The sequence below is a fragment of the Gopherus flavomarginatus genome, chromosome 3 (assembly GCF_025201925.1).
Source record: "Gopherus flavomarginatus isolate rGopFla2 chromosome 3, rGopFla2.mat.asm, whole genome shotgun sequence".
NCBI lineage: Eukaryota > Metazoa > Chordata > Testudines > Testudinidae > Gopherus > Gopherus flavomarginatus.
Window position 1 is genome coordinate 105,645,398 of NC_066619.1, and position 23,504 is coordinate 105,668,901.

At 42.2% G+C, this 23,504-nt stretch overlaps 1 protein-coding gene across 4 annotated transcripts in view; it reads right to left on the reverse strand.

Moving 5' to 3' along the window:
- The window catches only part of DENND4C (DENN domain containing 4C), a 105,084-nt gene extending 90,319 nt beyond the window's left edge, over positions 1 to 14,765 (reverse strand). For 2 of the 4 annotated variants that reach the window (XM_050944087.1, XM_050944088.1), the window contains exon 1: positions 13,690 to 14,219. The gene's annotated coding sequence lies outside the window, so the exon portion shown is untranslated. Of the gene's footprint in view, positions 1 to 13,689; positions 14,220 to 14,695 lie in introns of those variants that run through there. The other 2 variants (XM_050944089.1, XM_050944086.1) reach the window with 2 other exon arrangements.
- Positions 14,766 to 23,504: the final 8,739 nt, after the last annotated feature.

Consider the following 23,504-nt stretch of genomic DNA (forward strand, 5'->3'; position numbering starts at 1 on the left):
GTAGGAACTGTTATTCATAAGAGATAGGAAAACAAAAAAAGTTCTGAATAAGGGTGCTGTTCTGTGAGAAACAACTGTATCTTCAAACAGATTTTCTCCTAGATTGCTGGAATATCGTTACTGTTGCTTGTATTGGTGCATCACTCATCAGCATTTATGCCATTATATAATTTATAAGATTCAGCTAACAGCTTTAAGATGGGAGCTCTCACATCAGTGTTTGAGCAGATGTCTATGGACCATGAGTCTGGACCACAGAAGCACTGCTATGCAAATGGCTTTGTCACAGTGACAAAGCATCTGTCAGTCTTCAAAAAGCAACATATGCTGATACTTGTAACCGGGTCCAAGAGGCCAAGGATTTTAGAGGCTTTATTGACCCTCCATTCCACCCAAATAAAAAGCTGGGAAAGGAACAAAACTATCCCAAACACCTATCCTCACCACCCAACACAGCTGCTTTCTGTCTGTTTTTACCATCAGGGAAGTTCAGACAAGTTGTCCAAATCACATCAAAATTAGAGATATAGGAACTGCAAGACAACAAAACCAAATTGTAAAGTGACCTGCACAGATTCCAGGAGCACCTGGAAGCAGTAAGGGGAGATTTAGTACCAGTAAGTCTGAAGTCTCCCAGCCAAGGAGAGAAAAAGGTGGGGAGGGAAGGAGGTCATGGCCAACCAGCTGTACCCCATTACTTAAACAACACAGTTTCATCTTGTCTCATTAATGCCACCCTAAGATTACTTTTTCATCTAACCAAACATTATGGATACTGCAAGGATTGGGAAGAAAGTAGTCCACAAGATGATCTTTATAAAAATGGTCCACAAACACAAAAAGTTTGAAGAACCACTGTTTAATGAGAAGCACTTGCTGCTCTACTGGTGATCTTTTGAAAGGTTAGCAGATGCCCTGCTCATTATATTGTGTAATAAGTCAGATAGCTATCTTTTTTAAAGATGAGGATTCCTTGCTGTTACTAAAATCTCTATTGATGAAAGTCAAATATAGTGGCCTTAAATGAAAATAAAGCAGGGAAGAAAAAGTCGTCAAGAGTCGAATGACTCCAATGGTTCAGAGGTGCACCACACTCACAAGCTGGAATACCCAGGCACTTGCACAAGGATTAAATTAGGAAAAAAAGATGTAATGATCTTCCCATCCACCCATGTGAGATGCAGTAGACTGTGCATATGTCCAAGATATGGATAATCCTTCTTCTGGCATTCTTCACCCAGCAGTGAAAGTTAATTGTTGACACTTAAGTTATCCCTGTTAAGTTTCATTGTTAATATCCACTGACATTCATAGGAGTAGTTCACACATCAAAGGGTATGTCTACATCTACAATTTTGCAGCGCTGGTTGTTACAGCTGTATTAGTACAGCTGTATAGGGCCAGCGCTGCAGAGTGGCCACACTTACAGCAACCAGCGCTGCAAGTGGTGTTAGATGTGGCCACACTGCAGCACTGTTGGGCGGCTTCAAGGGGGGTTCGGGGAACGCGAGAGCAAACTGGGAAAGGAGACCAGCTTCGCCGCGGTTTGCTCTCGCGTTCCCCGAACCACCCTGCAAACCGCAGGGAAGGAGACCTGCTTGTTCGGGGAATGCGAGAGCAAACCTCGGCGAAGCTGGTCTCCTTTCCCGGTTTGCTCTCGCGTTCCCCGAACCACCCAGCAAACCGCAGGGAAGGAGACCTGCTTGCTTGGGGTTCGGGGAACGCGAGAGCAAACCGGGGAAGGAGACCAGCTTCGCCGCGGTTTGCTCTCGCGTTCCCCGAACCACCCTGCAAACCGCAGGGAAGGAGACCTGCTTGTTCGGGGAACGCGAGAGCAAACCGCGGCGAAGCTGGTCTCCTTTCCCGGTTTGCTCTCGCGTTCCCCGAACCCCCCTGCAAACCGTAGGGAAGGAGACCTGCTTGTTCGGGGAACGCGAGAGCAAACCGGGGAAGGAGACCAGCTTCGCCGCGGTTTGCTCTCGCGTTCCTGGAACCACCCAGCAAACCTCAGGGAAGGAGACCTGCTTGCTCGGGGTTCGGGGAACGCGAGAGCAAGCCGGGGAAGGAGACCAGCTTGATTACCAGAGGCTTCCTCAGGTATGCTGGGATACCTGCTTATTCCACGGAGGTCAAGAAAAGCGCTGGTAAGTGTCTATACTTGATTACCAGCGCTGGATCACCAGCGCTGGATCCTCTACACCTGAGACAAAACGGGAGTACGGCCAGCGCTGCAAACAGGGAGTTGCAGCGCTGGTGGTGCCCTGCAGATGTGTACACCTCCTAAGTTGCAGCGCTGTAACCCCCTCACCAGCGCTGCAACTTTGTGATGTAGACAAGCCCTAAGTGTTTTATTTCAGATTGTCTGCAGTGTTGGGCTTTTTATACCTGAATGTTTAGTTTTGGCAAGCTAGGGGAACCTACTCCACACTAGCCTGCCATTCTTTAATGCCCATGTGCACCTGCAGTTAGTTAATGCACCCTGATCTTGTCCTGTTTCACAGAGGACTAGAGCAAAGGACATTAATATGCTGTTAGAGCACAACATGCTCATATGGGGATAGGGTGACACCGCATCTTGACACGAACTAACTGTTCCTGTAGACTAGCCTCAAGTTAGTTATTTTGCACCTAATAACTAATTGTAAGGGTAAGCTGCAATGGGGCAAGTCCCCATTTACACTGGTGAAGCACAACTACTATAGGTGTTTAAATTGGTGCAGCTATACCATTTTAAAAAAAATAAAGTTTATAGACAAGACCTCAGGCTGACGTCACTATGCCAGTTTACACACAAGTCTCATCTTCACTAGAAAGTTTGTGTTTAAAAACTGTGTTTAAACAATTGAGTTAGGTGGCATGATGCTGATCTTGACAAGTAGTGTTCTGCATCTTGTCACATCTCAGTTGTTTTTCAAAAGTCCTGTTTAAATATAATTAAGCTTCCCAGCGGAGACAAGCCCTTTGAAATATAAACTAAGACTAAGACTATCTTCACAAACATAAGAGCAGAGACTTCAGAAAAAATGGACCACAAAAAGGCAGCCTCTAGAATTAAATACCAGCTCACCAGGCCACTGCTATTGGCCCAATTTAAAGAAAGGAATGGGAGATAAGAAAGCTGGAAATAATGGCTCAACAGCAGCAGACATGGAAGAGCTACATTCTACTCCAATTTAGATCAGTTTTTAGTCAAAAGAAAGTCACAGCAAAAGAGCATACACACCAGCCCTGAGTTGATTAAAGTTCCTACTGGCAAAACAAAAGTGAACCAATGAAGTTTTAATCAATCCACCTAATTTATATTTTCAAAAGTAAGACTATTACTGAGAGAGAAAAACATTCCATAAAAAGTCAAGAATCTGAACATGTAGCTGCAAAACAAGACAGGACGCAGCAATATCACAAACTCATTCATGAAAAGCTTTACAAATGACAAGTTCTGCTGATATTTTATCCTGGAGTCAGATTGACAATCCAGAATGTTAAAACATGATTTAAGTCTGTAGTGGGAGGGACCAATTTTGTTAGACAAGAGGGTCATCATATCCCACAGCAAGCCTGATTGATGGCTTATCTTTCCCTCTCACTTAAAACACATGCAATGAAAAGCTTGGGCATCTCATTTTTTACTAAATAAAGAGTGTCCCACAGCCAAACATTCCATTCTCCCCCTTCAGAGTTTCGCAAAATCTTTTAAGAGGATTTAAATATATATATTGTTTAACTTCAGACATCAAATCTCAATTCCCTCCTAAATTTTTCTTCCTACTGGGCAAAACATTTCTGTTCCTGCAGAAGGACTTGTTAAACATCTCAAATATATTTTGTCACAGAAATGAGTACTAAAATTCATGATTCGCTGGTTTCCAGCCACTTTGTGTGCATGCACATGTGTAATATAGTACATGAAACTATTACGATATTTTTTTATAATGCTATACATTACTATGTGCAAGAATAATTTTTTTAAAAAAGACAAGCCTCATGATACAAAGAAAACAGTACGCAAAGGCAAAAAAACCACTTAGAGAAACAAATGCTTCCATAACTATTTTCCTCTGAAACAGTTCATAAGTGATGATCACCACCTAAGAAAAGCTCTAGCTTGCTATTATTGTGTATGTCAAAAGATCTTACCAGGCACCAGATGGCAAGTAAAGAAAAATTATGTGGCACGCTCTGTTTCCACTATAATATTACTTAACACCTAAAATATCCATATTATACAAGTTAGCTACATTGCTGGAATTTTCCAAGTGAAATATGAATCATTTAACAGGAAACTTGATTACAGTTTGACTTTCCAGGATCAAAAGTACAGATTACTTTAACTAGCACAAGATACATAAACTAAGATCAACTCCCCCCCTTCCTTCTCATGCTTTTCCCAAAGTCAAAAGCAAGCGTTTAAACATAACTTGCCCTAATGAAACAAGTACACAGACACTGAAAGACTATTTTAACTACATGCTCTCCTATTTATAAAACAGTTCTCCTACAAGTTGCATGTCCTCTGGAATGGTGGCTGAATGTTTAGCATATCAGACACATAAATACCTTGAAATGACAGCTACAAAAGTGCTATGCACACACCTGTTCTTATTTACTGTGTCACCTGAAAGTTAGAAGTGGGCTGCATTATCTCCAGTAAATGTAAACAAATGTGTGTCTTAGCAATTGGCTAAACAAGTAGTAGGACTGAGTGGACTTGTAGGCTCTAAAGTTTTACATTGTTTTGTTTTTGAGTGCAGTTATGTAACGAAACAAATCTACATTTGTAAATTGCACTTTCCTGATAAAGAGATGGCATTACAGTACTTGTATGAAGTGAATTGAAAAATACTATTTCTTTTATCATTTTTACAGTGCAAATATTTGTAATAAACAAAATCAGTGCTATAACTTCCTTGTAATGGAAATCAATATACTTGAAAAGGTAGAAAAACATCCAAAATATTTATAAACAAACAATAATAGAATATAAATTGAAATTTAACAGTGCAATTAAAACTGCGATTGTTTGGGCTTAATTTTAATTTTGTGCTTAATTTTTTCATTGTTTGACAGCCCTATTTTTTTTAAAGTGTATCACCAACAGTAAGCAAACTTCTCTATTAACCTGTCGATTTAATAACTCAAAATTTAAGTTGTGTAAAAAATGACATAAGAAACCCAAAGCTTTTCAAACTTTACACCAATAGAACTATTTTCACTGGTACAAAATGCCCTTAAAATATTTGTTTTTAATCTATGCACACACTTCTCTTGAGTATTTGAAACTTAAATATTGTATGATTGGACCTGAAAGTGAAATTGACTATGACGTTAATTTCATTTTCATTGTCCAAGTTGACAGCAATACAAAGAGTGAATTGGATTTTAAGTTTCCAATTTTAGTACTCTAACGTACATTTTCACAGATCAGTGTTAATCAAAATAATTAAGAGCAATAGCTTCTTTTCTTACTGAAAAGTTTTAAAATTACTAGGTGTTTGCGTTTCTTTAGTGTTCTTACCATGCATTTTGTATATAATTAGTGTTTAATGTATGAACCTTCATTGTAAGTTAAAGGAAATGCCAACACAAACGTTTCCTTCCTCTGAACAGGTCTACATGGAGTTCACAACATCAGCAGCTGCCGGCACTTTGCCCAACCTAGAGAGTCCCATCATTTCTAACATTAATAGAAATACACCCACGGAAACATTGGTGAAGAGACAATGGCCAAAAATAAGAGATCCCATGTTTTCATTTTGAGCACAGGAAGTTAACCCCCAGATTAACAATAGTGATGCCTCCATAATATGCAAAAGCAGTCCTTTTTCACCTGGAAAGAAGATCTTGGGGGTTTAATCACATGGCTTAGGTCCTGGATAATCTAGAAGCCTCCTTTCTCTTCAGATCTTATCCCAGAAGCAGAAGGGGGCTAAAGCATTCAAGTAGATAGTTGCCAAATATAACCATGAAGATGGGAATAAGGTTTTCCCAATGGAGGACCTCAAATCCAGAATCTGTCTCCCCCTCTGGTCCAACAGAACTAGAGAGTCAGCAATATGCCCAAAAAGTCAAGACCCACCTATTTACACACAGACTTTTGCTATATTTTATAACTAGTGTTGTGGTACAATGGATGAACTAAATAGCTACAGCCATCTAAACACTCAAAGCATACTGCTGAAGTTAATGTTTTCCCATGGGCAGGCTACATTGCCTGATATTGCTACTTCCCATCTGATAAAAGACAATGAGTGCACCAAGTGGAAAATGGTTGGTTCTAGATTATTCAAAAAAATTATAAAAGCAAATACTGAAACTGAGTGTGTGTGTATACACATATATATATATGCCAGCAAAGCAGTCCTAGCATGGATGCACCTTACACTGGCAAAGCTGTGTTGTTGCCGATACAGGGGGTCCCCGGTATAGGTCTTCCTCTTATCCATTGTTTCAGATATCCATCATTCATCAATCGGGAAACACGTTCCAATTCACAGTGGTCCCAATCTGCATATCGGTCATTAGCACTTACAGTACTGTACTCGCTTCAACTTTTGTGTTTTTTCTCTTTGTGGGTGCTTACTACCCACTGGCAGCCAGCACTCCCTGCCCACCAGCACCTCCCGTTCACAGGGCCGCCAATCAACTCTTCTCCCTCCCTCCCAGTGCTTCCTGCCTGCCATGATCAGCTGTTCAGTGGTATTCAAGAGGTGCAGGGGCGGGGGAGAGGGAGGAGCAGGGACAGGGTATGCTTGGAGGAGGAGGCGGAACTGAGTGGGGTGGGAAGAGGCAGGGCAGCCATGAGTAGGTACGCTTATTCCAAGCTGCTACCATCACCACCAAGCAAAACAAGCTATACAAGCACAAGTGCAGCTTTGCTGGTATAACTGCAGCCATGCTAGGGGCCTTTGCCAGCACAACTATGTCAATTACAATTCATACCTCACCATTCCCCTCACTGACATAGCTATACTGCCAGAAGTCCATAGCATACACCTGACTATGAAATATCAGTTAATACAATTCAAACAAATAGCGGACTGAAAATATTCAACCTCACTCAAAAGAAGAGCCATCATGCTGTATTAAAAAAAAAATCCATATGATAAAACCTGAAACCATGTGCTACGCCACCATTCCTAGACGTGGACTGTTTTAGATTATAGGCATGTTTTGAGAGTTCTGAATATGGCTGATCCAAAACCAAAACCATGCCCCTTTTAAATACATGTGCTCATATTTGGTTGCTAAATATGAAATATTTTACAATCAGACAGTATAAGAAGTTCAAATACAGCCTTTTTGACATTGCTAGCATTCTAATTTAGCTGTTGTCAAGTTTATATAGGCTAAAGAGTAAGAACTTTAATAGTTTTTTTGAAGGAGTAGGGAAGGAAGGGAAGAGATTTTTAAAGGCATAATTAGACACCGAATTCTCAGAAAAGCCCCTCTCCAGAGATTTGTGCATCACCAGTTTATTTAGCTAGAAGAAAACATAACTTGAAGCACAGATGACTTGCAATTAGGCTTCACAGTGTTTCTAATCAATTTTGTTAGGCAATTGAGGGGGTATAGACAATGTTTTTGCTTGAGACCACCAAGAACTGCGGCACTATCACACATCTCATGGGATGGCAGAGAAAGAACAAGCTCTGTCTGAGAATTCATGTGACTTAAAGTATCCTTATGTGGAAGGGCTTCTGGTTTTTTAAATGAAAACTGGAAGGAATGTAGTGACTCATCATAACCCCCAAAATATGTCCTGTAAAAGACTTAAATTGTTTTACAAAAAGATGGTCTAATGTGAAAGTTAAAGAGTGGGAAAGCAATGAGAGTTTGAAATGACAGTACATGACTTACATTTCCTCAAAAACATTACAGCAATCACATTTCTTACATTAAGATGTCTGAAAGATCTAGTAATTCTTGGATTTCATTGGGTACTACACTCTGGTTACTTCAGCAACCAAGCATGCTGTTTCTAAGGCCTGGCCTACACTTAAGTTTTACTGGCATAAATGGGAGTGGGATGGGGAAAAGTCACCCCTAACTGATATATGCCTATGCTGGCAAAAGCCGCAGTGTAGATGCAGTTATACTGGTAAAAGAAATCATTTTGCTAGTATCTAGTTTAATTTGTTCAGGGAATTGGTATAAGCTATATACCAGCAAAACTGTATCCACACCAGAAGGGTATGCTGGTATAGTTATACTAGCAAACCCTACAGCAGTGTACCATATTTAAACACAGACAAAATTTTCAAGAGTGGATGCCTAAAATGTTCTGAAGAGCTGAACCAACAGCTCCCCACTGAGGTCAGTGGGGAGCTTCTGCATGTCCAGCACTTCTAAAAATCTGGCCACTCACTGAAGAGCCTAATTTTAGGCATACACTTGTAAAAGTAATCTCCATCAAGAGCTGTACAAATGAAATGGACACCCAGTTCCTCCACATGCAGAAAACAAGATAAATGAACATGTTAAACAGTAAAGCAGCTCACTTTTTTGGCCCCAGCACATCTGCTACTCATAAGCAAGGACTTTGGTAACAGCCAAATTTATTATTGCTCTTAAAATTTTCAACCCTTTTATTATGTTTTTAAACTATAAAACTCATTACATTACGGATGTGGCTTGTTGTAGGTAAAGATGAAGGGCTGAGTTCTTAAAATTGCTTACTGAGAGCAACACCTTTTGTGTTGGTATCCTCCATTCCCCCCCTTCTGAATTCTAAGATCCACATTTTATTTGTAGGCATTTGGGGAAATGTTCAAACCCTGCATGGATTAAGATCCACAAGAAAGGCCATTGTGCATTCCATCCTTATCCTTTTTCTCAAGCTGTCAGCATCCTTGACAGGATTTCTACTAGCAGAACACAGCATTTCTTTACAACGTACTTTCAGGAACAGTACTCAAGAGATAGTGTGCACCTTCATAAATCCAATTCACTAGAGGTTTATTAAAGTGCATCCATATTTCCATGTTATCTAGAACAGGGACAATACAACACCTTTCTGCCATCTGGAATTAATGTGAACACCAAAAGCTTCAATACAATACATTAGGAATAGGAAATTCAAGTTGCCAAGACACTGGAAAAGGTACAGACAGGACGTACTTCCCATTCTGGTCAAGCTACTGTCACTTCCACCGAGGGTTAGTTGATCTGCCATTTGTACAGCCCACACAGGATCAGGAGGCCTCCAAAAGATATTTCTCACACCACCCAACCCACTCCCAGCAGAAGCTTTTTATTCAGCTTTAGGCCTGTCCTGTTTCCAGGTTCTGCAGTAGTCCTGACTGATCAATACAGAGAGGCACAAATCTATTCCCTTCGATGTAGTCACAAATTACCTTTGATTTCAAGAATTTCACATTTCAGGAAAGAGCAAACACATTACTCTTTAAATGTTAATCCTAGTTAGCCTTACAGCAGCCTACAAATTATTGCAGGTCTCTCCTCCACCTACCCCCACAGCTTAAATAATTGAACATTCTCCATTTTATCCCCCAAATTCCCTGATCCAAGGAAAATACTTGCAGCCTTCCCCTACACAAAATATATAATTACTACACTACTTATTTCAACAGCACAAAATTAGTTTACACATGATACAATAAACTAAGGGGGAAAAATCTTAATGGCCAGAAGTCTGACACAGGTACAAGTATCTAATTTCCTGTCCAATGAATAATAAGGGAGGCTGCTGAGTTGCCAGTCAGAGGGATGGATGATCAGAAAGGCTAAGAGAAAGAAAAAAAAGCAGAGAAACAGAATGCCCATGAAAGATGGTGCCACTGGGGAAATGCGCTAATTATAGATGTCAGCCACACAAATAGTGCCTTAAAAACACAGGTGTGGGGCCAGGGGAAAAACGTAGTGCTGAGGCTTGGTCTACATTTAAAATTTAGGTTAACAGGAGTGTGAACAAACCACACCACTGACTGACAAAAATACATTGACCTAACTCTAGTGTTAAGACACCGCTTTATCAACAGAAGAATGCTTTTGTCAACGTACTGACAATTGGTCAGGGAGGTACTGTTCCTACACCAACGGAAGACCCCTTCTATCAGTGTAGGCTATAGCTACACCATGCAGTTATGCCAGTGTAGCTTCATACAGTCAGGTAGTTAGTTTTGCCAGAAAGGCTAGCAACCCAAATAGACTTTGTTACAAAACTGAAACTCATTCACTGCTGCAACATACAGTTTGATTTTCGGAGGGAGATACCAGGCTGTAACAAAATGCTAGAAGTTAACTGTAGACTCAGTTGCAGCTGCCAAGGCCAAGCAGCTTACTTTGTAAGTCAATCCCTGATTTACACTATTTTAAAACTTCTGGATAAAAAAAAAGTGTCCATTTGGTTGATGTGTGAAATACATAACCCCCAAAATGTAATAAACTGGCTTAAAAGGGAAGAAGCACAGTTTTCTAAAAAGTGTGGTGAATTAACAAGAACAGCTCAAATCAAAATTAGAAGGTTGAATTATTAAAACAGCGAATGTGGATTGTTTAAATGATGTGCAGGCCAAGTTTAGACAAGATACTTAAACTCATGTTGCTGTTGCACACTGTATCAGCTACTACCTTGAGTTTGCTATTCTAAATCAAGATTATCCCAGACTCAAAATTTGAAAATCCCTTTCAAATTAGCCACATGATACACAATGATCAAAATCTATCTCATTCAGAATATGCAGCAGAAACTCAGCTGGGGCTGATATAGCCTAAATTAGGGGCATTCTTAAGGAGATTCTGTTTTGTTCTCCAGAATATCGGCTTTCATTTTTAAGAGAACAAAGTCTCTAGCTTTTATGGCTGCAAAGAAAATGTAAAGACTGTGAACCAGATACAACTGATGCCTTCATAAGAATCTGCAGAAGGCCTGGATTGGAACAATAGCTCTGAAGGGTACGAACTGCCCGTTCATTTCATTAAGGTGTTAAATCCAGTGCCTACGGATGATAATTTAATTGTCATCATTGTTGGCCATTTCATTCCTCACGTAAGAAGCGAGAGGGGAAAGTTACTGACCTGCACAGTTTTGGTGCCAGACACGGATGGAATTTAAGACATACAGCCATTTCCCTTACCCCACAAAATAAAGGAGCTAAGCCCAAGCAACCTAGCAGAGCACGCTGGCATACTGAAGCACTACAGAGGGGAAGCAGAGCAGGTCTTAAGGAGTCCATTGAGCACACACACGTTCTGAACATCTGCATAATCAACGATAAGCAACATTGCATTTGGCAACTCACATGGGTGGAGCTTGGAAGAGTACCACCAGCTAATCCCCTTACCCTATCTATCTCCCCATATCCATCCCTTGACTAAAGGCTCTTTGTTTTTCCAGGAAAAGTATCTCTTGTTGTTCAAGGCTTTGCAAGAGCTAGAAAGTGCTAGGCTGAAGTTCCCAGCAATGAAAGACTGCCATCTTTAGGCACGGCAAATCAGAGAGGGTAACTTGTCTGCATCTTTTGGAGATAAAGCTGTTGGGGGAATGAGTAAATAAATAAATCAGATCTGACAGAGATGCCAGGATTTAACAGGCTACAACTACCACAATTCACATGATTTCAATGCTTTGACTACATACTGACCTGATCATAAAAAGAGACATTGGCTCATTGTGGCAGTACACAGACCATCTGCTCAAAAAATTTTACACATGGACTGAGTGAGGAGAAAGGTGCTCTGTGTCCACGGCTGCCACTGAAATTATACCCAAATTACACAACAGATCTACAAGTGACAAGCAGCATGGAGGTTTAACAGATCTTTTAACTGTCACACCATCTGCTTTTCTGGTTACAGTGCTCTTATTAGCAATATCATTCTTACTGTCCCTTTAGCTCTGCAGTGGAAGAATGTGGGGTTTTCACAAACTTAAATAAGCCTCCCCATATTTTATTATCTATATACACACACACTTTTTATATATAAAGGAGCATATGTATATTTTCACATGAACAGATATATGGATGGAGCAAAAGGACTTAATGCAGATAGGACTGAGCAGACCTGCTCTAGTTACTTTGAAACACCAGACACTATTTTCTACTGGCTTAAAGGAGGTCAGGGGAAAAAATCTCAAATTTGTGGATACATTCACAATAAGCACTCAACTTCAACAGCTGGCACACAACAGCAGTGTTGTTCTGAATGATCAGATCTAGATTCCAAACTAGAGGGACATTATAGATAATACCATTTCGGTACTGGAATTTCTTTTACTTGAGCTTAGACAGTTTCGTTTTTAATTGCCACTCTCAGGTGGACACCGATGGAGGCATTTTTAGTTTACAATAAAGCAAAGACCAAAAGAAAAAGGCACAAGAGACAGACACACTTAAGAAAAAAAACACACCATGGAAAAATCCTGACACAGTTGTCCAAAACAAAACAAGCAGAACTTAAATGTCCTTACACGGTCACAAATGCAATAATATTCCACTAATTTTATTTTAGAGACTAAAACCTCAGCCTGAACACTGGGACCACTAAAGTCTTAGCTGTCTATGGACAATGAAGTTCCAAGCCTAGTATACAAGATATACCTTCTCTAACAAGTTGTTCACATTTCATTTTGCAAATTTTACTAGGCAAAGTTATATTATGTTTTACAAACAAGACTTAAATAATTCCTGCTTGAGTCTTGTACTGTGTCAGCTCATACATAGTTATGAAAGGTACATTAAATTTTTCACATTCACCAGCACGGTAAAAAGCAGTCAGCAAGTTCTTAAAGAATAACAAAAAAGATGCCCTGAACAATATCCAACACTCATGTTTGTGAGGACATTGTTAAATAGCTTGATGACAGACCAGAATTAAAAAATACAAAACACTCAGCTGTTTGTAATAGTCCTTGAAATTGATTTCAGCTTACTAGCCAACATGTTTTTTCTTGCATCATGTGCTCACATTGGTTTGTTATTTTGAGACTGCTCATGAGTGTGCTGGGTAGCTGACACCATGCTGTTCTTAAAAAAAAATTGCAGCAAAAACAAAAAGTGGTGAGAAATAAGGATTCTAGATTCCTGGGGAAGGGAGAAAAGCAGGTAAATAATTTCCATCCCATCATACTTTAGAGAACAATTATTTATTTCTTCAAATAAAAAATCAAAAACCCACACCACACACACCACCACAATTGTAAAGAGATAAAGGTACAAGGGGAAAAAACAAATAGTCAGACCTCCAATGACAAGTCATTATTAAAGCTGATACTTTTCCTCCCACTAATATATACAAATACAGGCTTACATTTAGCTTTGTAAGGTTGTCATAATAAACCACAATATTTAAGCAAACAACAAAAGCTGACTCTAAAGCTCACAGAAGTCACACCAGATAGAATTAAGGGTTAAAAGATCAGGCATTCTGTTTACAAGATAAAACTTGATGCAGGAGATCTGAAAGTTCAACCACAGGCAGCAGCTTTGATGTATCTCTCTCTAATTATTTCAACCACAATGCAGGTACCTTTATGGAACACGTTTAACTCATATTTAGAGACTACTGAGTGGTAACAGAGCAAGAAATGTAGTAAGAACCATGTTTAACTCATATTTACAGCATATGGGTACAAAGAGAGAGCAAGAAGTGAAGTAATAGGCAACCATCTAGATTTTCCGTACAATTTTGTTCAACCATTGGACCCTATGGCAGAGTTCAAACACTTACCTTTTATAAGACAGTAGCAACAGACATGATTGGGGCTGTATAGATATATAGTCCTGTCCCTGTTCTCCCCAGCAATGTGGCCAGACACCCCAATTTAGCCACCTTATTTAATACCATCAATGCAATATCCCCTTGGGAACTTTGGCCGGGTCTCGGCAGGTAGGAGCTACCACATCACAGGCCCTCGTAGTTACTCCATCCATGGTAGCACCCAACGCCTTTAAAACAGTTCGCCCTTACAGCAGAAACAGAAGGAAGCATTTCCAAGCGATGCTCCAGCCCAGCGGCCAAGGCAATACTGGGGAGTGCTATATGGCAACAACTACGTTACAATTCTGAACTGGTAGCTGAGTCAGGCGTCACGGAAAACACCAAGCCCCCGAAGGCAGTAACTAGCCATACTCCGACCGGGACCTTGGCTGCAAAGCTCATTTCAACCTGTTTCGGGGGTGGGGGGTGATCACATGAACGCCCTTCTGGCTAACAGCGCTTCCGCTTCCAGCCAGGGCAGCGCTTATCCTGTGGCGTCGGGTCCTTTGCCAGCAGCGGGCTGGGCCGGTTCCCTGCCGGGACACCTCGGGGGTTTCCTTGCACAGCTGCGCGCAGGAGTTAGCCCCGCGGCAGCGCCTCCAGGGGGCGGCGGCGGGGAACTGCCCCGAGCCTCACCTGTCACCCCGGCCTCCCGCGAGCATCCCCCGGGGGCGCCTCCGCCCAGCGAGCCGCAGCTGCCGGCCCGAGGGCGCCCGCACACTGGGCTGGGGGAGGGGGACTAACACGAGCCTGGCACCAGCGGGAGCCCGGCAGGAACAGCTGCGGCGGCCGGGCGCGGCAGGAGGAAGGAGCCGTTCCCACCGAGCCCGGGCCCCTCCTGCCGGCCGGGAGCGCGGCGCTGCCTCCGGGGCACGGAGCGGGACAGGGGGATCTCTCGCGGCCCCGGGGCCGCGGTTCGGGCAGGGGGGCGGGATCGAGCCTTCCCCCGCCGCCTGTCAGGACCCCGCTCACTCACCTGCCGCCACCCCCGGCGCAGGAGACCCGCCTCCCCGCCCGGGACTCACTCCCGCAGCAGCTGCGCGCCCGGCCGAGGCCCCCCTGCTGCAGCCTCAGGAGCAGCCAGCCCCGCCGCCGCTGCCGCTGCTTGGGGAGGAAGCGGCCACCATGTTACTTTCACCCCCGCAAGCGGCTGGAGGCGGATCCCGGACCCGCCCAGGAGGCGGTGGAGGGGGGAGCGGCCACACACGGGCTGCGCCGCCGACTGCTTCACAGCCAGGGGGCGCCAGAGAGCAACGGCTGCCCAGGCGGCGCAGCCCCGACGTGCGCAGAGCGCCGCAGCCGCCTGTCAGAGACCGTGGATGTGGTGCAGACACAGCTTGTACGGGTGTAATAGGGGGCTGTGAGGGTCTTACCAGTGCGGTCACAGTGATATACGTCTGTTAGTCTATAAGGTGCCACAGGACTCTGCTGCTTTTACTAAATCCATATAAACACATTTATTCCTGTGTCCTGGTGCCCCCGTGTCAGAACAATAACGTCTGTGTGGAGACAAGCCCTCGCTAACATTTCTAACTTTGGTGCTTAAAGTTAGGTACCTAAAGAAAAGTGGAGGTGCGGAGGGGAAGAAAAAGATGCACCTGTAGCCAGGCGTGCTGGACTAATGTGTAGAGCGGGTGCTGAGAGCCATTGAATCAAACTGTAAACCTGTATATCAGGGGTCGGCAAGTGGTGTGCTGAGTCTTCATTTATTCTCTCTAAGGTTTTGCATGCCAGTCATACATTTTAACGTTTTTAGAAGGTCTCTTTCCTTAAGTCTGTAATATATAACTAAGCTATTGTTGCACATAGAGTTAACAAGTTTTTTAAAAAGTTTAAGAAGCTTAATTTAAAATTAAATTAAAATACAGAGCTCCCCGGACCAGTGGCCAGGACCTGGACAGTGTGAGTGCCACTGAAAATCAGCTCACATGCCGCCTTCGGCACGCATGCCATAGGTTGCCTACCCCTGCTGTATATGATGGAAAACACTTCAAGCTAGTGGCGGGTGTAGGAGTACCCTTAGTTCCAGCACCTACGCCTGCAGCACTGGTAGTGACTTGGTAGATTTACACTTCCTTTGCACTGGTGCAAATGACTGCCTGTGGAAATCAAACCCTGAGGGTTTCAGAAAGCACTTTTGACTCCACATACAGATAGGGAGGCTTTCCAGGCGCAGAACTTCTACAAGCCTACACGTATTTATACACCAACGTAATCAGATACACTGCACTTATCCATTAAGACATTTATATTTATGCTGACATACATTTATGCTGATGTTTTACTTTACCATCAAATACTAAAGAGCTGTATGTCTTCCAAGGTAGGCACCATTTTCTGCAGTGGGAAAAAACATAAGTGCTAAATGAATACAAGAGGGCTCATGCATTTCTTCCCTCTGTAAACACAACAGGTCTTTGCACTAATTTTTCAGACAGAAAAAGGAAAAGTATTGAACAGAGACCAAAAAGCACCAATTTCCTTTAATGTTAAAGCTCCTGTTGTTTCCTTTGAGATAAGCTCTCAGCTTTGTTTTTGTGACCTACAGTGGGTGCACTGTTGAAGATCCATTTACAAATTATTTCACATCAAATCTCTGGCAAAATTATTGAAGTTAAAGATTAAGGATCGAGGGCTTGATCTTGTCTCCCTTAATCATCTGTGTCGTTTTTAGACCTGATTCTGTTACACCAATATAAATCAGAAGTAATTCCTCTGAAGTCAGTGGTGTTACCCCAGTATAAAGCCACTGAAAATGAGAGGAGATTCCAGCTCATTGCATGTAATGACACAAAATGCGCCGGGAAGACTTCTTCAAAGCCTCTTCCATAGCTTCCCCTGTTCATCCTTGGAAGACAGTCAGGGACAAAGTGGGGCCAGCAGGACAACACAGAAGAAATAGATCTGTACTTCTTAGCAACTCCCTTCCATGGGGTTAGTAAGTGGGAATAACTGCTCCTCCTCCTCCCACTTAAAAGGCTGATTTTCTGAAAATTCTAGAGGACAACCTCAGGGAGTTTCCTGCCCTCATTCTGCAGATTTCATCATGGGAGATGATGATTTAACCACCAATCTTGTAAAGGCTGCTCAAAAGATAATACCTAAATCATTTACTTTCACCTTCCAGTCAACCCTTGAATTTTGTTGAGAGCCTATAATTTTAAAATCTTACATTATAATCATCCATTCACTTCTCTTTCTGCACTACAAGTAAGATGTTTACTTCTCATGTTTCAGTGGTACATGGGTGGTGCATGAGATGATTTGTGCTGATTGAGCTCTGTGATGAAAATAGTTTGAGTTCTTGGGGAATCAAGATGCCTTCCCTTTACCATGTCCCTGGCAGAGCACTTCAGGTCCCTTTTACCCTCTTGTTTACAGGAAGCATTCATTCACTCATACGCAAACACACTAGTTGTGGACATGTTACTGAGAGCTTGTCAACACTACTGGCTATGTTGGTATAACTTATGTCACTCAGGGTTCTAACTAAGCCACCCCCTGAGTGACATAAGTTATACGGACCTAAGCACCGGTGTGGACAGTGCTATGTCAGCGGGCGATCTTCTCCCGCAGTGCGGACATACATATTGCCTCTCAGGGAGGTGGTTTTATTATGCTGATGGGAGAGCTCTCTCGTGTTGGCATAAAGCATCTTCACCAAATGCGCTAGAGTGGTGCAGTTGCATCAGTGCAGCCGTGGCCTTGTCGTGCTTCTAGTGTAGACTAGCCCTTGAGACTCGCTGATTTCCCAGAGCTGGCATATAGCATAGGAGTTTGGAGCAGAAGGAGGAAGATAAGTGAAGAGAAGATCACACACTGAATCTTGGTCCATGCAGCTGGGTAGCACCATTCACTCAAACAGCTGTGTAAGTGTGAAAGCACTGAGCCTGAGTGTTTCATTTGATTGTGCAGCTGGCTATAATTTTACAATACTTAACTTTAGATTTTGTGAGAGAGGATGGAGATAGAAGGTTTACATGCTCCTCCTGGTTCTAACCACTGATCACACAGTGCTGAAAGTTAGGTCAATGTTACTCTTAAGCTTTAAAGTACAGTATATAGGACTTACATTTGGCATGTAAAAGGTAAAGCTTGTACAAATAAATTTGAAGGGTAAACCATCAACTTGAAAGTCAAATTTCTGTCTGAAACTTTTTGGCCAACAATTATTACAAGTAATATCTGAGCTAAATACAACTAAAAGAAATTAGTGGAGGGAAATATTTTTCTCTTTTTTTAGTTTGGTTATTGTGTACTTGACAGCATAGTGTAGTAGAGTTTTCATTGTTTTCCTCTGTATTTTCAGTTGGATCCTGATCCACCCCCCTAAATTATGTACAGGAGTATCTTTTGGGGTTACCCATGACTTAAATTCATCCCGTGTAGAGAGCCAATACAAGGCTTGTCCACCACTTAAATTCCACTGAAGCTCTAAGCAGCCTGCAATACAGGAGCAAATTGTATCCCAGGAGTGAAATCCTAGCCCCACTGAAGTCAGTGAGAGTTTCTGGTGTTGACTTCAATGGGGCCAGAATTTCACCCCAGGTATGTAAAGTCAGTGTTTGCAGGATCAGAACATTGGTAATGTCAATTTCTCTCTTGCTGAAAAGATCTTCATAAATATCACCAAGAAAGCTGAAAAGTCTCTCTCTCTCTTTCTCTCTCTCCTTTTTGTTGTTGTTAGGAGTTTCTTTAAAAATTAAGGGATGTTTTAGTAGACCCTGGAATATTTTGAAAGTAGTCATTTTGACACTTAAATCCCTTTAAGTGAAAATAAAATGATGTAATTCTTTGGGAGAGTTTATATAATAGACAGGGTAGATTTATGTCAGCTTATTTTAGCTTTTTTCTCAAGAAGCCTCCAAAACTTTCCTTAGAGTCTCTAGGATCCTTCTGTTCTGTTCTCCAGACATACATTATGCTCCCTTTCCTCTCAAAAGCCTCACATCACAGCCGCTGTCTCTTCAGTCTAGAATGGTTGGATATGGCTCCCATCAGTGCTGCTTCTTATATCAACTATTGTTAACTGCAAGTAACAGAAATGGCACTCCCTCCCCTCACCATGCCCCCAGCTGAGTTTGCTGTCTCACAGCGAGGGGATGATGAGCCTTCCCATTAAATGAGTGCACTATACTAGACTTTTCTTGGACATGATTTTGGGTTGTAGTCAAGGGGGGCACTGACCACCTGCAGCTTCACCCTCTGTCCTGGCATCACAGCCATAATACTAGGCCAATGCAGAAGGGAGGCAGTGGGTAGGAGGGTAGCCCTGCAGCAGGGGCTCCTGTTCAGTGGGGCTGGGCCCAGCTCCCCACTCCAGGCATCACAGCCTGGCCTGTGAGGTCACAGCACCATTCAGGTTCAGTGCAGCCACTCCTCCTTCATGACAGTGGTGTGGCTGGGCCAAATTTGAGTGAGTAGTGTTGCAATCTGGCATACAGAGTCACAGCACCACTCAGGTTTGGCACCCTGTCTTGATTTTATGATTTCTGTGGGTGCAACTGAACCTATGAACCCATGCTAAAGTTGCTCTGCTCGCAGCACTGACTGCCCACAGAAAACATGACTGTGAAACACACATTCGAACTTTTCTGTACCCCCTTTTTGCTGCAGATCTCACTTGTCCCATCCTCATTGTCATCTTTTTGTTTGTTTGTTTGGTTTTTGCATGTATTATGTAATGAACTAGCTGCTGTACAGATGCCGCACTGTCCTCTGTAGAACAGAATACCAGACACACTCAAATGTTTATAGGCTCTCCCTGTTGATTCATCCAGTCCTTTGAGCACATAAAGGACTGTGTTTTTGCAGCCATTGGTTGCAACTTCTATTACCTGTACCTCCAGTAGGTGATTAGATAATTGCAATATACATTAGGAACTTCCTTTTAAAGTTTGGATCAATTTGCCTGACTCATTCTTCCAGCTGGCCACTAGATCATTAAACTGCTTTGTGGCCCCTAGACACTTACTTAGATCTCCTTGGCTGAGTCTACACTACTCTTTATTCTTAAAATCTCCCACTATTGCTAGCAGGATGACAGCTTCAGCAGTGGCAGCAATGGGGAGCCATCATGTAGACTGGATGCTGGCTTTTTAACCACCATGTTCCCTTGCTCCACTCAGAGCTAGTCTCAGTGACATGCTAGTTAAAATGCTGCCAGAAGCTGATGGTCCGTCTACACTCAGACAGACCTGCCTGCATTTGCAGACTGAAAATCCAGAGATTTTTCTCAACATCTCCTCCCATTTTCTCTGTGGCAAATGACTGCAAATGACACTTGTCTGACCAAGTGGGTATTCATCCACGAAAGCTTATGCTCCTATACATCTGTTAGTCTATAAGGTACCACGGGACTCTTTGTCGCTTTTTGCAAAAAATCTGACATTACTGGAATTTATACACACACACATACATATAAGTTTGTGTGAAATATCAGATCATCATGAGATGCCACCTAGTGCATAGTCAAATACCAGTCTCCATTCTGGGGGACTTTATTGTTATTCTGCTATGCAGGCTTCTGAGGCAGTCCTTTTTGATTGGAGTGAGGCATACTCTATTGCTAAAGTTAATCATTTTGAGGCTGGTTTTGATTCTTGTCCTTTAAATAACTATTTTAGTTGCATTACAAAAACTTCATGCTGTGACTGTCATCTGGAAAATTAGCAAATCTGTGATCCATATTGTCTCCAGAGGACTCTGAGTCATTCATTCAAGCCTTTCCTTCATCTCAACTGGAATTTTGCCATTCATTGTTCAGAAGCCTCCTTGACTGGTTTACATTGTAAATTACAACTTATTCAAGACTGCTTTTGGAGCACTAGCTGTCTAATACCCAGCCAAAGCATCAGAACAGAGTTGAATGAGATTTCCACCCTTGCTTCCAATGAAATTTCAGACAGATTATCTTTTCATTTGTCTGATTTATTGGCTTTTGAGTTTAGCTGTACCAGAGAAATTGTTGATGCCATAGGCCCTGCCTACAATAGAGAAAACTGGTCTGTTCACCATCACTTGGTCCCCTTAACACAACTGTGACACATCACATATTCATGCTCAAAAATACTACAGACTGTGTACAGGCAATCACACCAGCAGGTAGATTAGATTTGCTCTGAGATAACCTAACCACTGTGCTAGGCTCTCCCATTGTGAACAGAAATCGCTGCCATAACAACTCTAACAGTGCAAATAATTCTTCTTCCACCATTCCACAGTGCCCCAGTCACTACCTGACCTGTTTGCTCTACTTTTTGAATTCTTCGGAACAAGAGTCAAGTTTACCAGAAGTTACTTTTCTGTGCACTGCAAATACTGTAGAACTCATTTGTACCCTTATCTGGCTAGCATCAATGTCTTCCTTAGCAATCTACTCCACTGGTAGCAAGCATGCCTGAGAAAAAAATTTCCTTCAGATGGGCTGCTAGCTGACAAGATGCAGATGAGTGGCACTAGTAACTATCTGATTTGATGAAAACATTCAGTGCCAGTTTGCCTCAGTCATCTTGAACACTCTGGCCTATGGCAAATTTTACCTTAAGATCCAGTCTAGTAAGTCCAGGGGTAATAATAGTGTGCCTGGTGTAAGGAGAAAAACCTGTCCTTTCTTTGAAGAGCTGGATTGAATCCTCATTATTTGCTCTATTGGACAGCATAGACGCTCAGTGTTGTAGTGATGAATGAGGAAGAGCAGAAGGAGAGCACCATTTCCATGTACCAGGCAGTGCACAGGAATGAGAGGCTGGACCAGGAAATGCCGAAGACCTTGCCAGGATCTCATACTATTCTGGGAGTCTGGGAATCCATTCAACATAGCGAAGATGGCAGATGAGCCACTTCAGGAGAAAAAGGAATCAGGGCCCTTTACACAAGGTATTTATTGTAGTGTAGTGTAGTGTAGGGGACCAATTTTGCTGGCTCAGGTCAGAATTGTATAGGCTTAAATAAACATTGTAATTAGTGTCGTTGCCTCACAAGGTTGGAAGTGTCCATCTCTCCTTCAGCTCTGCTAGTCCTCCTTCTGCCCCACCTCAACAGCAGAGACAACAACTGCTTAGCCTGTCCCCAAACCACTCAGCTCTTCTGTATTTATCCAGGGGGGACAAAAGAATAATTTACAGTTTCTTAATTCTAGGGTTGATTCTGCACCAGCCCGGTCCTTTCTCTCGTTCAGAACAGCCTCACCTAAGTAGTTTTCATGATCCTAGCCTCCAAGCTCACCTCTGTACCAACCAAACTAAGGTGCACCTCTGCACTTCATTCTGTGCTACCCCAACTATTCAGAGGATCAGTCATCATGCTGTGCTGCTAGGCAATGTGAGAGCAGACGTCTAACACAATTCATAATCTCATACAGACAGCCCCTGACTTATGCAATCGTTCCGTTCCAGAAAGCCTTGCATAACTCTAATTTTGCATAAGTTGGAAACATACACACGTACTTTATGCAAAAAATTCCGCAACTCGAAAATCCTATTTCTGGCTTATGGAACTTTTTCCATAAGTGCAAATTTGCGTAAGTCGTGTCTTGCATAATTGAGGAGCATCTATATGGAGATGTCAGGATTTAGCCCTGTGGTAAAACGGAGTCAAGGATATCTCTCTATTTTTGCTGGCTGTAAAAGGTCCTTGGTTTATTACTGACTGACTTAATGACACTCAATAAAGGAATTTTATCTAGAATTATACATAGTGGAATGAAGGGAAGGGGAAGGGAGCAGAGCTCTGGTGGCATTAACTTTTCACTAGTTTTGGTAGATCCGTTCCTTTCCTGAAGCATATAACTAGCTTCTTGGATTCTTGTAACACAGTTAGGACTATAAAGAAAATCAAACTAAAGGTTAATGAACTTGGTTTCATTTCTCCTATGCTTATAACACTGTTATGTAAGATACAATGATCAAGGTGCAGGATGTATCTTGGGGATTACTGCTAACCACAAGGAGTTGAAGGCCTGGGGCAGAGACAGTCATTAATCTTCAGAAAATGCGCTTTTGCCAGCATAACTATTGATCTTTCATACTGAAAAAGGCAGTGCTGGCAGAGATAGCTGTATACGTTATTTTTATGGGTGATACAGTTTCAATTGAATGCCTAGAGCATTTCTAGAGAATTGGGGCTATTGTAGAAGTCCCAGTATGCAAAAATGAGAGTGCAGTTGTGTGCCTAATTTGCATATGCAGCTACTGCAATTGTGTTGAAAACTGGGTACTTTTGTATACAAATGGCACCAAAACACATAACTGGCTGAACAATTTGCATGCACAATTGCATTCATTGCACACACAAATTAGACACACAATGGCCAACTAATTTTTGCATGTACAAGAGTGCTTTAATTTCTGCAATTCTGCCCCACAGTGCTTTGCACAATTGCCAGATTTCTTGAGTACATGTCAATGGGGAATCATCATCACATAGGGGCATTTCTAGTGGAGTTCTGCAGGGACTGACACTATTCAATGTTTTCATCAGTGATCTAGAAGTAAATATAAAATCACTGCTAGTGAAATTTGCAGATGACACGAAGATTGATGAAGTGGTAAATAATGACTAGGAAAGAATAGTTTTACAAAACAATCTGGACCACTTGGTAAACTAGACAAAGTCTTTTAATTCAACCAAATACAAGATCATAATCTGGAATGGATTGCAGATCCATCAGAATGGGGGATTGTATCCTGGAAAGCAATGGCTCTGAATAAAAGATTCAGGGGTAATAATGGACAAACAACTCAACATGAGCTTCTGGTATGATGCCGTGGCAAAAAAGGCTAATG